The following is a 15,445-nucleotide window of genomic DNA, read 5'->3' on the forward strand; positions in this document are numbered from 1 at the left end:
GTCCTATTTAGGTTTAAAAGTGTTTAGTGTAAAAGCCAGAAATGCATTTCTTCAGTGATGGGTAGATCTCATTTGAAATGTGATTTGCTGCTTTTCTTATTTGAGTTAGTTTAAGTCTCATGTGCTAGCTATTGAAAAAAATTATATTTTAGCTTCAGAGGAAATTTAATTCAGCTAATTGAATAATCTCATCTTTTTGTTTATCCATGGAAGAGTTACCACTTTGTGTAGCATTGAATTTCAGGTGAGGTTTGCATATCAACGATGTGATTCCACCATAGCGATCTGTGCTGGAGAAGTTTTGCTCAAATCCTCCCAGCAACCCTCCATTAACACCTACAGGCACTTTCATTTTTCTTCCAAACAAAACAGAGGAAGTGTGTGTGGGAAATTGGAGAAGTAATTAAAATGCCAAGATATAGGAAGCAATAGGCCTCAGCATCATCAAAGCTTTACTTTATAGAATTCTCCAATTTAAAGCTGCCGCTTGCAAAGGTATAACACCAAGGTAATTAAAGTTGTTTTGTAGTTTGGTCACTTAGCCTGTTATCCTGCTTATTTGGGTGGTATTTTATTAATGATCTCTCAAGGGAAAGCTACTGTAGCTGGCAAATTAATGAAATATTGATAACAACCAAAGTGACGTGTGAGTGACTGCACTCTGGAGAAGCCTGACCTGAATGTGCTGTGCACTCCGTGAGCAGGAAAGGCAGCACAGAGCCTGCTGCCAGCCCGGTGTCCCCAGGGACACTCCTGGCTGAGCAGGGGGGCATCCACAGTAAATCTGAGTCAGGGGTGGGCCGTGGAGCACCATCCACAAACCTGCTGAGCTGAAAAGGCTAAAAATGAGCTCAAAGAGCGCGCCTGAAAAGATTGGGCCTAAGTGAACAAAATCTCCCTGGAGGTCTGGAGGCAAAGAAACGGGACACAGCTGTAAACGTGATTCCAAGAGAATCTGGCAGAGAAGAGGAAGTGACAGAGAAGCCCCTCTTGGTCCTGGGGCAATAAAAGCATCCCAGTGCAGCAGATACCCCTGCAAGCATATCCCTGATTTTTAAAAAATCCATCCCTTGTTGCTGTGCAGGGGAAGAGTTGCTCTTTGGGAACAAATCACACAGGCTCCATTTTCTTCATGATGGAAAAAGCCCATCTTTATTCACATAACTCCTTTTTATACAGCTTTACAGACCTCATGTGTGACTCCAATTGGTTAGAGTTTTAGAGTTTTCTAACCAATTATTTTATTGGTTAGTAACAACTTGTTAACCCCCAGTGTGTACATGCAGGAAAGGTTGTTTGTGAGAGATAGTTTTCATTTTTCTAACAGTGTAAAAACAGTTTATACAGGTGTTAGTTGTTTTTTACCCAGGAATAGATTGTTATGTTAATGAACTGCTCACACCAGGATTGCTTTCACATGGGAACTTGCAAAGGGCTAACCTGACAAGACCAGCCACTGATTTTGGGAGAGTAGGCTTGTCTTTAAGAGGTCTTTCCTTATAATTTTTCTACCTTACTGCGACATTGCTGTTCTGCAGTAAGTGCCAAATCCCCTTTCCCTGGTATATTTATCACAAGGCATCTTTGACTTTGAGATGTTGAGATGTAAGTTGAGATTAAAGTTGTGTCTTGGAGTTCTTTCCCATTGGTAACCTTAGTTGGTTTGCCCTGTTCGTGAGAAACACATATAAATAAACTGCAGCTTTCCTGGAGCAGGCTTGTGGCAGAGGTGTAATACAGTAACAGTTAAAATAGCTCAAACTGGGTTTGTGAAACCCGCTAGTTAAATTTTTGCAAGGCCTCTGGTAAAACAAGAGTTTTTTGGAGTCATTCAACCTTATTAGCTCTGCAACTGTTTATGTACCTCCATGTACTTAAAACACAAACTGTTTAAAAATAACAGCATTGGGAGGATGGCCCAGATTTTTGAAGAATAACAAGTCATTTCCAATTCCTCTGAACGCTTCTCCTCTTTCCCTGAGTGTGCAGCATTTCCTTAGTTTAGAAGCTTTTTGATCATTTCAGAAATTAACATTGCAGCGGGTTCTGAAGGGATGTGCTCATCAAGGAAACCAATTCAGATAACAAAAAGGCACAATTGTTCGTTGTCTCTCTTGTTATGGGGGAAAAAAAAGACCCTGCAGGTTGATCAGAGTCCTCCATAGCTGCTGGTTCCCAAATATTCCCTTCAGTCCCTTTCCCTGATGGAAAAACTTCACTTCCAGCTGTCTACATTACGTGTAGGTGACTATAGCCTGAGGAAGGAGGATCAGAGAGGGAATGAATGTGCATGTTCTGAGGGGTTTTCCCTGCTAGATGGTTGGATAAATAAGGAAGTGAAAGGAGTCATGCAGCCTAATAGGCTGGGACATCTTGGGCTCACACCTTCTGGCATGGGTGAGTTATCTCTACTGCTCTTACCTTGTTTCTCCATCTGGAATGCAAACCAGCAGTAATCCTTTTAGGATTTCCCTTTTCTTTTCCAGTGGTGGTACTCCTCTTTGGATTTCCCTTTTCTTGTCCTCGTGCCCACACAAGTTTGGGATCAAAGGCTGTCCCTCCCTTTGGGGGTTCCTGTGGTGGCTGAAGCCTTCAGTTGCCCTGTAACCACAAACAGCTTCAAGGTTGCATGGTTGGGTTTTTCCCAGGTCTGAATAGGAATCCAAAAGGCATTTTAGCAAGGGATATATTTGTGCAGGTACTTATGCACACACCCCAGTGGTACAGGCAGTGAAGCTGCTGAAAAATAAGCTGTTGCCAGTACGGCCTCTTCACTTGTCTTACACCCAAATGCACACAGCAGCCTCAGTGACTGCTGATGTGGAAATGTTCTTTCAAACCAGGCATTCATAATTAAACTGAGATCAAATACTCAGCCTTCACTCTGGTGCTAATGATGTGCAATATCTTCCTTTTCTTGTATTATTTTTTCATGTTTGTCTGTGTGTGTGTGTGTATTTTTGCAGCAAGTTGGAAATTATATTTTTAGTCAAGAGGACTAATTAATAATTCATTCATGAATAATGATGAAAGTAGCTGATTAAAATGTATGTATAGCTTCAAAAGGAATAATCTTCAGAAGTTATAAGTGTTTATAAAGTCCATCTCACCCCCAATCTTCTCTTCCCAGCCTCTGTGCAACAGCTGTTGCTATTCCCATTCACAGGTATCAGGTAGTGATTACACTAGAGAATGTGATCCAGAGTAATAAAGTTGCAGTTACAAGAGGTGGAATACAGGGAAATCAGATGCAAACCTTCCTTTAGCCATGTGTCTTTGGCAGGGGTACAGTATGGGATGGCATTCTACCTACTAGTTCTCGGTGTCTGTATTTCTCTCCTTTGCTCTTTCTTTGGAAGGCAGAACCAAAACCCTGAAAATATAACAGAAGGAGAAAAACTAAAAAGAGGAGAGATCAAAGTCCTTAATGAACGTAGTGTGTGTAAAACCACCTGCAGGGGCAGATTTGTCATGGTACATTTTTGCAAAAATCATTAACTTGTCATGGCAAAATGGAAAAACTAATAAAACAGCAGTAAAAACAAGTTAAATTCTGAGCCTGGAGAATCAGCTTGTCTAAAAAAATGACACTTTTTTGGGGGTCAGCTCTTACTTTCTCTAATCCTGTGTGACCATGGCCCTTTCCCTTTTAGCCTAGCCCTTTTCCAGACCTCAACATTTCTGTAGTGTTTTGTATTTGACATGTTGAAGAACACTCATTATTACCCTTTCCCCTCTAGATGATCCTTTTCTTTTTTCTCCTCCATCCTGGTGGTTGTACATAAAATTATAGGTTATTCCACTGTCCTAGTCCTTTTAGCTACTCTCAGCTTATAGCCTCAGCTCAAAAAAGTACTTGAAAAAGTTCCAACAAGTTTTTAGGCAGAAGAGCACTTACTGAGGCCTCTCCTGTTGTATCATGTCTCTGTGAGCTGTGAGTCCTTATTTTTCATTAGTGTGGATGAGGTTATTACTCCTTATGAAACAAAGTCACATTACATGCACAGTTGGCAGTGTTCAACTCCTAATAACTCATCTGTGTTTGCATTCTGAACTAAATGACCTGCAAAATTGTGGGTTAAAATGGAAAGGAGAAGGAGGAGAGGGTAGGCACATTAGAATGAAGACAGGTTCAGGAATGCATCCAAAACTGAGAAATCTTAATTTTCCAGACCATCTAAAATGGGAAACCCAGTGAAACGGTAGGACTGGATGTTCATCTGGTGTAAACAGACATGGTTCACTGGTTATAAGGGAGCTATGTAAATATCTATCTGCTAAGGATGCAGGCTGCAATTTTTTTTTTTTTTTTAGGGCATTTAGAAACCAAAGGAAATGTAAGAGAGCTCTTTATTTCTAGAAGCTGTGCCAGGTTCACCCCAGATGAGCAGGAGCAGAATGTCAGTGCCGGTGCCCCACACCTTTACTGTCCCTGATGCCTTGTGAAGGCTGACCTAGAACAGAGACTAGACGGAGCTAAAGAATAAAGCAGGGATTTATTAAAAGGCCTCAATGGATCCACCTTGGGCAGCAAAAGAGCCCAGCCAGGGCTACACCCAAAATGAACCAAAATGGTCACAAAATGGATGGCCAGTCATGGGGTCTTTCACTTTTATAAGTTCTGCTTCATTTGTATATTGGAGTTAATTGTCCAATTACAGCTTTAGGTTATGAAGTTCCAGCCTTCTTGATTTTCTCTCTTCATTCTGTTGTTGTTTATGCTCTTGGGCCTGAAATTTGGATCATTTGTCCTTGGTCCCCAGCTGGAGAAGGAATTGTTTTCTCTCCCTCCTCTGTGAAGAGAACTCACCATCCCCTAATATGAAACTCAGAAGTTCACACTAAAGCAGTACAAAATCCGAAAACTACAGAAGTTAAAACCTGAGGCATCACCCCATTCAGCCAAACCTCTCCATTAGGATTTGCTCCTGCAGGAAGGTCCCTGCTGGCATCACTCGTGCTCAGGCTGCTGCCACAAGCAGCACCTGTTGTGGCTTGGACAAGTCACCGTGGACACAGCAGTGAAAACTTCTCCTCAGCTTGGACTGTCTCATACCCTCCATCCTGCCTGGGATTCATTTCTTCTGGAGCTCATTAAAAAACATGTGGGAAAAGTGGCAGTGAGTGGCACTACAGGCATTTAGCTGGAGTAGTGAAGCATTGCAAGTTAAGAGTTGCTCTTGTTTATTAATTGGCTTTTTCTTTTCCCTTTTTGAAATATAAAAATTTCTGTTGGGGAGAGAGCGGCAGGCAGGTAGTGTGATATAATGACAGAGCTGGTAACGAGCTCAGGAGCCCACAGACATGAACACACACAAAATCACAACATCTCTGGCCTTCTTCAGAAACAAAGTGTTCTTTGGGTTTGTTTTTTGGGGGTTTTTTTTGTGCTAATTTGTGCCCCCAGGGGTTAATCTCACAAATGTACTCTTGCAAGTGTTAGTTCCACATCCATTCCATTGAAATTCCATTGTGAAACTTCCCTCTGCTACTGAAGGATTAAATGTTACCTCTGCATTTCTGGTTTTAGCCCCTCTGGTGCCATGACATGTATCCTGCACATTGCACTCCATGTGTGATGTGACAGGGTAAGTATTTTGAAAATATATTGTGATTTTCATCTACCTGAGCCCTGAAGTGCATTATAAAACCTTTTTGAAGACCTCAGGAGCAACAGAAATTTGTTTGCTGTGCTTAGAGGTTTTGTTAGTCCACGTAAAGCAGTTTTCTTTGAACAAGTGACCTTTTTCTTGGTGGTTCCACTGTGCCCTGCTGGCTGTCCTGCTAACACAGAGACAGGGTGGACTCTTCTTAAGGATGAGGAGTCTTGCAGGGACCTGAGCTACCAGGGACCAAAAAGCTGCTTTAGGACACAGGTGGTGATACTCACATTCATGCACAGATTTTGAAATGCTAAGGTGATGTTGCTGTAGAAGATGTCCTTTAGCACTGTGGATGGGAATGAATTTGGCTGTTTTGATTCTGTACCCCAAAATTCCAAAGTAGACTGTTATCTGATGAGAGCAGCACTTTACTAAAAGCAGTGGACTAATGTTTGACATCTGTGGTAGCCACTGTTTTTCAGTTGCTGCCTTGACCAGTTTTTATTTTCTTCTTTGATTATCAGGCCTGGCTTTGATCCTCAGGAGGTTCCTGCTCATCTCCTGCTCCTCAAGCGAGCTAATCTTATCCTCTGCCAGTTTTTCAGTAAAGATAGTGCTCCTTCAGTTTCCAGCTCTGCTGTGTCTTGGCTTTAGCACCTCCTGCCCTTTAGGTATATTTATTGTCATCTCTTTCTGATCTCTCTGATGGAAGAGTCTTGGTTGTTGCAATAGTCCAGAGGTCAGAGGTGGTTTTGATCCGTCAGTCCAACATCTTTCTTAGTTAAAATCATAACCTGCAATATATTGCAGTTACTCTTTCTGTGAGAAATAAAGTTTTGGGGGTGTACCAAAAGAAGGCCTGCCCTTATGGTTTAGAATGTTTAAAACAAAACTGGAACATTCTTTGTATCAAATCAGCTCTTGTGCTTCTCCTCCGATCACACTGCCAGATTTTCCTTTTATTACTTCGAAGTAATTTTTTCTCCCTTTTTAACTTCTCCACCTTTTTTATTTTCAAAGCTTTGCTTATGTCCAAGCTTCTGCTCAAACCTCCTTCTAATTGGTGGTGATCCGTAGGTGGTCAGAATCTGGAAAGTGCTCTTATTTCTTTGCATTCTTTTAATTATTAATATTTCAGATGTTAATATTCAATAGTATCTTATTATGCAAAGCTTATGTCATCCTGAAAAGCCACAGCTTTAGCAGGGTCCAAAGCACCAGAGTTTTCTTCTGAGAAGATAAAAACTTGTGGTATTTACTGTCAATGAACTTGTAAGATAAAATTGTATCAGCAAGGGGGCAGAAAAGCAGAAAATTGCAGATATGTGAAGAGCTTACAGAATAAAGAATTAGTTAATTATTTTTCTAAGATGGGTAGGACAGTGTAAAATCCACAGTTAACAGTAATTGGAGTGGCTCATTCTGTGTTTGTTTCTGAACACTTAAAAAGAATAATATTTTTTTAAATTGAAAGCAGGACACAAACTGGTTCCATTGGTTTCATGAAGAAGAGAGAAAACAAAAAATAATGAGCTCAGCTGTTTTCTCCTGCTTAATTCCTGCACTCAATATTTAATGGATGTGATAGAAAAAGTTCTTCACAGAGAGGGTGATGGGGCATTGGAACTGGCTGCCAGGGAGGTGCTGGAGTCACTGTCCCTGGAGGTGTTTAAGGACAGCCTGCATGTGGCACTCAGTGCCATGGTGTGGTTGACAGGTTGGTATTGGATCATAGGCTGGACTTGATGACCTCAAAGGTCTTTTCCAACCCAGCTGATTCTTTGATTCAGACCTCACTGGGGCTCTCTGAATCAGAACATTGCCTGGTCACTCCAAAGCAATCAGTGCCCAGCCCAGGAGGTAATTTGGGTAGCAAGGAGAAAAGCACAATACTCATCAAGTGATAAAGATGCTGGGGAAAGAAAGTCACTATGCTTTTGTCCACAGCAATAAATCCCCCAGCTCTGGATCCCTGTTATCTGCAAAGGCTGCTGGTGACAGGGTTGTGATGCCCAGCACCAGTTGGCCTGTGGCTCCACATTAGCTGCAACAGGGATCCTAATTGTTTTTTGACAAATCCTTAGGAAGGCTGCCAGAAGTCTTCTGGCACGCACTAACAACTGGTTTATGGTTCTGCAGAAATGTCCAAACTCCTGATAGAGGTTAAATGTACTGCATTAGCAATTGTATTCTATTTGATTATGTCATAGGAAGAGAGATGTGATGATTTAGCGATTCACTCGGGAGCAGTTTGAAAATATTGCAGACTTGACAGATGGCAAAAAGATGGCTTAGCAATGTTGCATTATTCCTATAGTGTTTTAGTTTCTAACACCTGGGCTCATTCCATGTTAAAACAAAAGCACTAGACCAGCACTTGGCATGGCTCTTTGTTGCAGATTATCAAAGACACAGTTTCTCACCTGGGAAGGCCTTACCTTCATTTCCGTACTAGAAATCACAACGTTGTCTTTCGGCAACAAACCAGGAGTGCAAGCAGGACATTCAGTTCCACTGAGTTCAAAGTGCCAGAGGAACCCAAGTGCTGCTTGGTTTCTTTGTACTCCACTCAGGAGCTGGAATGAAAATGTGGGTGGTGGTGCACAAAGCCAGTTGGTCTCATAGCCCCTGTTCAGAACAGGCCTTCCTGCACCCTTTGATGTGCAAGGCTTTGAAGATGTGCTAGGGGAACAGGTAGTCACAAAACCACATGCTTTCATGCAGGATCCCACCACAGAAGAATACTAAATATGCAAGTGTCATTACAAACAGCTTTAAAGTAAAGAAATAAGGAATGGTGAGATCCCAAACTGGCCCCGGTACAACCAGGATGGAAGAGAGCTGTGGCACTGCTCTCAGCAGGCTGGCTGGTCCTGCTCCAAGAGATGTTCCAGGGCACCATAGTCCTTTGGATGAGAATCAGCTGCCATGGGCTCACTCTTGCTCTCTTCTGCCCATGTGGCTCAGCCTGGTGCCCAAAGCAAGGAGGGGAAGAGGCAGTGTTGAAACTATTCCCACACTGTTTTGTTCAAGCCTTTCTCTCTTTCTGGAACCCCTTACCTTCCTGTCCAGTGCAGCTGTGAACACCACAGGCAGAACAGGGGCCTGAGAGAGCATGGTCGAGCCCCCACAACCACCTGTGAGCCTTCAAACTCTTCATTCTTGCGCGTGGAACTGGACAAAACTCCTGGCAGATTTCCATTTCTAAAGCTACCAGTGTCCATAACCTGTGTCACCACACCTGCTATGTCACATTGTGAGATGTGTCACTCATATTTTTCTTGGTATTTGCACTTAGTCTTGGTTTTGCCAAAAGAAACATTTTCTTTTCTCCCACCTGCAGAATATTTTGTACTCATTGCCTCCCTTTTAAAATTCTTTCCTCTTTCCATCATATGAGGCAATGTTTGTAGTCTTTTAATTCTAAAAAATAAGTCCAAAAAATGAAAAAAAAAACAACCATGTTTTGAGACAATCTTCAGGGCAAGCATATTTTCTCCATTAAGGAAGAGAATGACTTTCACACGGTGACTTGCAAGCTTCTGTGGGATGATGGAACAAGCACTTTCAGATATGGTAAAACCATCCATGTGGAAAACCAAACTGTTAAATGTTCCAGACAAGATAGCTTTTCAAACCCGGGACCAGTAAATATCCAGTAATTCTGTGACCACCAGTTGTTTGACTGAAGGCAAAGATAATCAGCCTGTTGCCTTAAAGGGCCATTGTGCCACACAGATTCTGATTAAGATATTCTCTATTATTTGAACTGCAGCTGCTTACCAAGGGACTGAAATAAATAAGCACTGGTGAGAATTTCTGAAGCTGCTGAGCTGGTATCTTGGAATCACAGAGGAGCTGAAGGTGCTCCAGCCCACAAGTCCAGTGAGCTGAGGCATGGTCAGGGCACAGGGAGCTGTGCCAGCCTCTGCAGGGGGCTGGGTGGGGGTCCCCCACAGTTCCAGCAGCAAGACAGGACAGCCTCTGCTCTGTCTTCATCCTGGCTGCCCAAAGCTCCCAAGGAAAGGTGGCTCAGCTGAGTCTTGTGGGAGGTGGTGGAGGGAAAGGTTTTGTGGTAGCTATTCCCATTGTCCTTTCAGGTGCTTGTTGGGGAGGAGGATTCAGGGGTCTGGAGGGAAAGGTGATGTGAATTCAGTGTTGTGTTGACAGTCACACAGCCCCTGTGAGCTGTGATGGGAAGATGGAAGGGGTCTGCTCTGGGTGTGTTTGATGGGCTCTGGAGAAAATGGAGCTTTCCTGCTTTTTTGTTCTTGTGCATATGCCTTATCTTCTGAAAGGCTGTGGTGACAGGAAGTGGGAGGTGATAACTCAGAAGGTGTTTTGAGTAATGATGGGGTGTTACATAGTTTTCAGAGAAGAACGGCTCAGTCTCATTTTCTGCCTGGTGTTTCAGTGAAGGAGTGCCGGAGGATTAATCAGACGTGACTCCTCTGGAGGAGATGTGCTTACACTGCTAACTGCAGGGTGGCTGGAGTTATGTCTGCAGCCTTTGGCAGGTCTGTGTGAGTTTGCTGTGCTCGTGCCCACAGCTGAGGCTGAGCTGTCTCTGCTCAGTAACACCCTCTGTCAGAACACATTAGCCCTGGTCTAGCACTCGCTGAAGCACATGCAGAGCTCTTGGGGGACTCGGAGCACAGATAAAGCTTGCTCATCTGTATGAGAGTAGTATCTGTTTAGAAAGGTACCTAACTAGCTCCAAGTGAGTCAGCTCAGCCACCAAGCACAGCCCAGCTGTGCAGCACTGTAAATTTTCTCACTTGGAATACCTGTGTGTGTGTGACAGCTTGCCAACCCACAGCATCCATGAGCTCCTTTGGCCACCAGCCCTCAGGAGAAGTGGGGCTTTCTGTGCCTGGGGACCAAAGAATCTTTTCTGGTGTTATCTAACAGAGGGAAAGCTTTGGTCTGCACATCACTGCTCTCTGCAGATGCCTGAGATGAGCATTTGTGGGAGGGTTCAGCTGTGTTTTGCTGAGTGTGTTTGAGAGGCTCTGTGGTCACGGGTTAAGGCCTCGCATTGTGCGTTCAAAGGCTGTGGCTCTGGCTGTGGTGTCCCCTCAGCCACTCTGTCCCACTCCCCTTTGTCTCTCCATGCCTCTATTTCACCTGCCTTGCTCATCCTCTGTACCACCTGCCCAGGGCAGAGGCAGTCATGCATACTCACTGTGCAGGAATTCCTTATGGAATGCAGAGGAGGTGATTTTATGTTATCATTGATAATAAACAACACCACAAGATAGCAACAAATTGATTTTTTTAATCATTTCATCTTCTTCCCCTATTATTACATGGGATTATTCTGTCTGTTAACCTTTCAAGCTATGGTGCTAATTTGCTTTATTGCTTAAAACCCAATGTGAATTCCCCTCAGGCTGTTCCAGAAATTGCTTGCTTTGTTATCAAAAGATCAACAATTCACTGAAGACATCTGCTTTTTTTTTTTTTTCCCCTCAAGCTGTTTTAAGAAGTATATAGACATGTGTACAAGGAAGAACTGTTGAAATAGTTTAGAAGGTACTGCCCCTCCTGTAACAAGCTGTTCATGGTGCTGTGCAACGGTTGTACCATCCCAAAATGCTCACTCATCCCTGGAATGGTGTGTTGTCCCAGGCACCCAACACAAATCTTGGCACAGAGACTTATGACTTGTATTTTTTTTCCCTTTTGCACTATAAACCGAGCAGACCCAAGAAACAGGTGAAAGGGTGCTGAAGGAGATTTCCATTGAGTACTGGGTTGGTTGGTTGGTGGATTTAGTGATGGCAGACAAATGCTCACTGTAACTCCTCACGGGTTTTCATCACACAGATGAGGACTAACAGCACAAGCATGAAACAAGGAATAATAAATACAGTTTTAGACTGCTGGCTGGTCTGTGGAAGTGCCTGCTGCAGTCAGGAGGGCAGCAGGCACCAGTAATGTTGGTGCTTTCACCTCTATAATGCTCTTCCAAGCACAAATCTGCTGCAACTCCCCACTGGCAGCATTGCATTTCCTTTAAAATCAGGCACTTCTTTCCATCATTGTAACAACAGAACAGGGAAGCACATAGGAGGAAACCTAGTCTGAGCTGTGTTGACTGTTCTGTGCTCCTTTACTGCTCTTGCTTTGTGACTCAAGCTTTTGCATTTGCTTGAGTTTAAGCTTTCAGAGTGCCCCTTTGACTGAAGCTGGGTTTTGGGTACAAGCTATTCTTCCTGTCTTTAGATTTCTGTTAGACACAGAGTTTTTCTGCCACGAAATCCTTTCCAGGGTTCACTGAAGACATGTTGTAATTAGCTCATTTGTTTGACATGGTACTTTGAAACGACCTTCCATGAGAGCAGCAGTGTTCAGTTGTCACCTGCTCAGGTCTGCTTTGGTTGTGTTGCTCTTCTCTTTGTTCTCACTCGTCATTATGATTTAATTGGAATTCAGCAACGACCCTGACGGAAACGAAGAGAAGGATTCAGGCAGGAGAAAGCAAGGAATGTGAAAATGAAGCATAGCATAAAGGAAGCTTTTGTAAATTGGATGCCACAGAAGGTGAAATCTAAGCAAGTTGTGTTTCCTGGGAGCATCTGATTTCATTCTTCATCTGCTTACTGAACTTAACGAGTTCAACTGTTATTAAAACCAAGGCTATTTTCCATGAACCATTTTGTCTGTCTAAAACCTCTGAGTCGTGTAAACATCTCTGCCAGGGAAATGGGGCTGTTGGAGAGCAGCTTCTGAGGGCATGGAAGAATCACTGTTCCCACCTGGACTTTATGGCCAGAACAACTCATCTGACTTTCCTGCTACTCCTGCTTCTCATTCAGTGACTTTGGCTGGCAGGGAATTAAGCTAACCCTTATCTCCCTGAAAAATTTAATAAAGCTTTGGAATCACTTGTGCTATACAAGTGATCCACCAACCTAATCAAAAAGCCCTAATGAGATCTTCATGTTTCTAACAGACTACTTCACATATGGTTTTCCAAAGTCTATAACCTTCTTCAGTTAAATTAATGAGATATTTTAGTTTTTAAATTTTAAAAAGTCACTATTTTTGCAAGGGAAAAATCCATTACAAGGGAATTTTTAGAAGTAAGAAGTATTTTCCTGTGTCTATTCCCATTTGCAAGGAAATTTTTAGAAGTAAGAAGTACTTTCCTCTGTCTATAAACCAGGAACAGCCCTTTCCATGTGTGATAGTAATAACCTAGAAGCTGAAAAATCTAAAATTTTCATCATGGGGAAGGAAATCAGGCTCTGAGCTATTTGTTTTAGCTATATGGAACCAGTTTATCAAAGAATTCTTTCTATATTTACCAGATTTTATATATGTTATGTTTTACACTTCTAAACATGCAGGAATAAACATATATTTTTTTAATACAAATTTTTCCTGCATTTTGCTTGCACTGCTGCTGATCACTAATACATCTGTATTGGAAAGCAAACATTCTCCATCTTCTCCATGTATGATTTCAGCTATGAAATCAGAAAAGTGGCTTTATTATGCTCATTGTAGAACTATTTGCTTGGAGACCTAAGTTCTCCTTCTGATTCAGTGTCTTTGCAAACCAAAGGAAAAGAAAAACAGAAAAGATTTACAGAACAGCAGTAGTTTCTTTAACGGGAAGCAATGTACCAATTATTCCATCTGGCTACATTGACACCTTTTCATGGTTTATTGCTCATTTTGAAACGATAGTCACAATTCCCTTGTGCAGAATGCTCTCATCCTTCTCATCAGAAGAGCTGACAAGAAAGCCCAGATCTCACAGGGCTGCAGGGCAGCTCTGGGCTGGGCTGGCTCCTCTATGTCCCTCCTCTGCAGCCGGAGAGAAATGTATTGGCAACAGGGTGGCACAGTGGCCCCTGCAGCCCCAAAAAAATTGTCAGTGCCATCAAATCAAAGTTTTATGTAGATTAGGGCTGATATTGATGGATTTCTTTCATTTAATGGAGGGAATTGAATCATTGACAACAAATACCTTAAATTAAGGACATGAACATCACCCAAAATTATCTTTATTTTCAAATAAGTTGTTCTAGTAGATGGAATGAAAATGTTAATACTCTCAATTCATGTTAACAAAACACTTGGTATCATTATCTCAAAAAGATTTTTTTTCAAAATTGATCTTCTGGTTGGCTTTAACTCCATTAATATGTATTTTTGGGAAAAATCTAAAATCTTCAGACATCTCTCTTCCAATATTCCCAGCTGGTGGTGTGTTGCAGTAGACAGCCCAGGAAGAGAAATGCAGTTGTCTCAGCTGGAAGAGGGTGCATCAGTGGCCCTCTGAGGAGCTGAAAATCTGACTCTGTAGGTTTTGAAGGCCCTTGAAGGACACCAAGAGCCATTAAGGATGCTGCTACCCTGTGCCTGCAAACTGGAGAGGGGAACACTGCTGGAATGGAAGCAGTTTGGTGCTCAGACACAGCTGCTTCACACAGATTCCCCTCCCTTCCACACTGCCAAGCTCTGCTATTCCAGAGACAGGATTGTGACAGCTGTCAGTCCAACTCAGCTGAGTGTCAGCTGGCAAAATGCCACTGTACACTGCTGCCTGTAACAGTACAGAATTGTGGCCAATTCTCATAAAGACAGCAAATTTAAAGCATCTCACAGAAAAGAAGAAATAGTGGAGATGGAGGCTGATCTAGAACAGAGACTAGACAGAGTTAAAGAATAAAGAAGAAAGAAGAAGAAAGTAGAATAAAGAATAAAGTTAAAGAATAAAGTAGGGATTTATTAGGACGCCTCAATGGGTCCACCTTGGGCAGCACAAGAGCCCAGACAGAGCTATACCCAAGATGAACCTAAAATGGTCATAAAATGGACAACCGGTCATGGGGTCTTTCACTTTTGTAAGTTCTGCTCCATTTGCATATTGGAATTAATTGTCCAATTACAGTTTTAGCCCATGACATTCCATCCTTCTTGTTTTTCTCTCTTCAGTTCACGTTGTTTATGCTCTTGGGCCTGAGATTTGGATCATTTGTCCTTGGTCCCCAGCTAGAGAAGGAATTGTTTTTGTCTCCCTACTCTGTGCAGAGAGCTCACCATCCCTTAATATGAAGCTCAGAATTACACACTAAAGCAGCACAGAATCTGAAAACTATAAAAGCTAAAGCCTGAGGCATCAGGGAGGGCAGTGTATAGAGCTATGAAGGCTTGGTAGTTATTGCCTTTGGACTACAAAGCAACCCAAATCATCATGGAATTCTTCATGTATTTGCAGGAGGAATCCCACTCCTGCTCTGCTTGGTGCTCTCCAAGCCAGTCCTGAAAACAGGAGGAGTGAGGGGAGCAAAGGGGGTGTGTTACTGCCCCTTACCCCCCAGAAAAGATGCATTTTCTCAAGAAGTTCTGGTTTAAATGGGCTGGCATTCCCCCAGGAAGCATCCATTGGGTTTGAAAATTTGCAGAGAGCTCTGGTGCAAAACAAGGTGATTAAATTTCAGAACTCCTTTAAAACTGCAATATAGGGGGGAAAGCTCACAGAGAGGTGCAGACACATGGATTTGCTTTGGAAATGGAATTCAAGAAGGGACTCACTTGACAACTACTTATTAAAGCCATAACTGCGTAATCTTCAATTCTGAAATTAGCCTCCCTGCTCCAGTAGAAATGTCTTTGCTCCCTGTCTTACTTATCCTTCCTTATGCGTGCACAGGAGTGGTCTTGTGCAGGAATTTCTAACCAGCTATCTCCCACCATGTTTTGTGTGTCTTTTGGGCAAAGAGGACTTCAGCCCAGGGATCAGATTATTTACATAGTGGAAAAATACTGCTTTATAATAAAAGGAGGATATTGAATAAACCCCAGATTTAATACCCGACCTAACA

At 42.6% G+C, this 15,445-nt stretch overlaps 1 protein-coding gene across 5 annotated transcripts in view; it reads left to right on the forward strand.

Annotated features, from left to right (window-relative positions):
* Window positions 1-15,445, forward strand: part of ERBB4 (erb-b2 receptor tyrosine kinase 4) — a 578,878-nt gene that overhangs the window by 329,513 nt on the left and 233,920 nt on the right. The window lies entirely within an intron of this gene.

The sequence above is a fragment of the Passer domesticus genome, chromosome 10 (assembly GCF_036417665.1).
Source record: "Passer domesticus isolate bPasDom1 chromosome 10, bPasDom1.hap1, whole genome shotgun sequence".
Taxonomy (NCBI): domain Eukaryota; kingdom Metazoa; phylum Chordata; class Aves; order Passeriformes; family Passeridae; genus Passer; species Passer domesticus.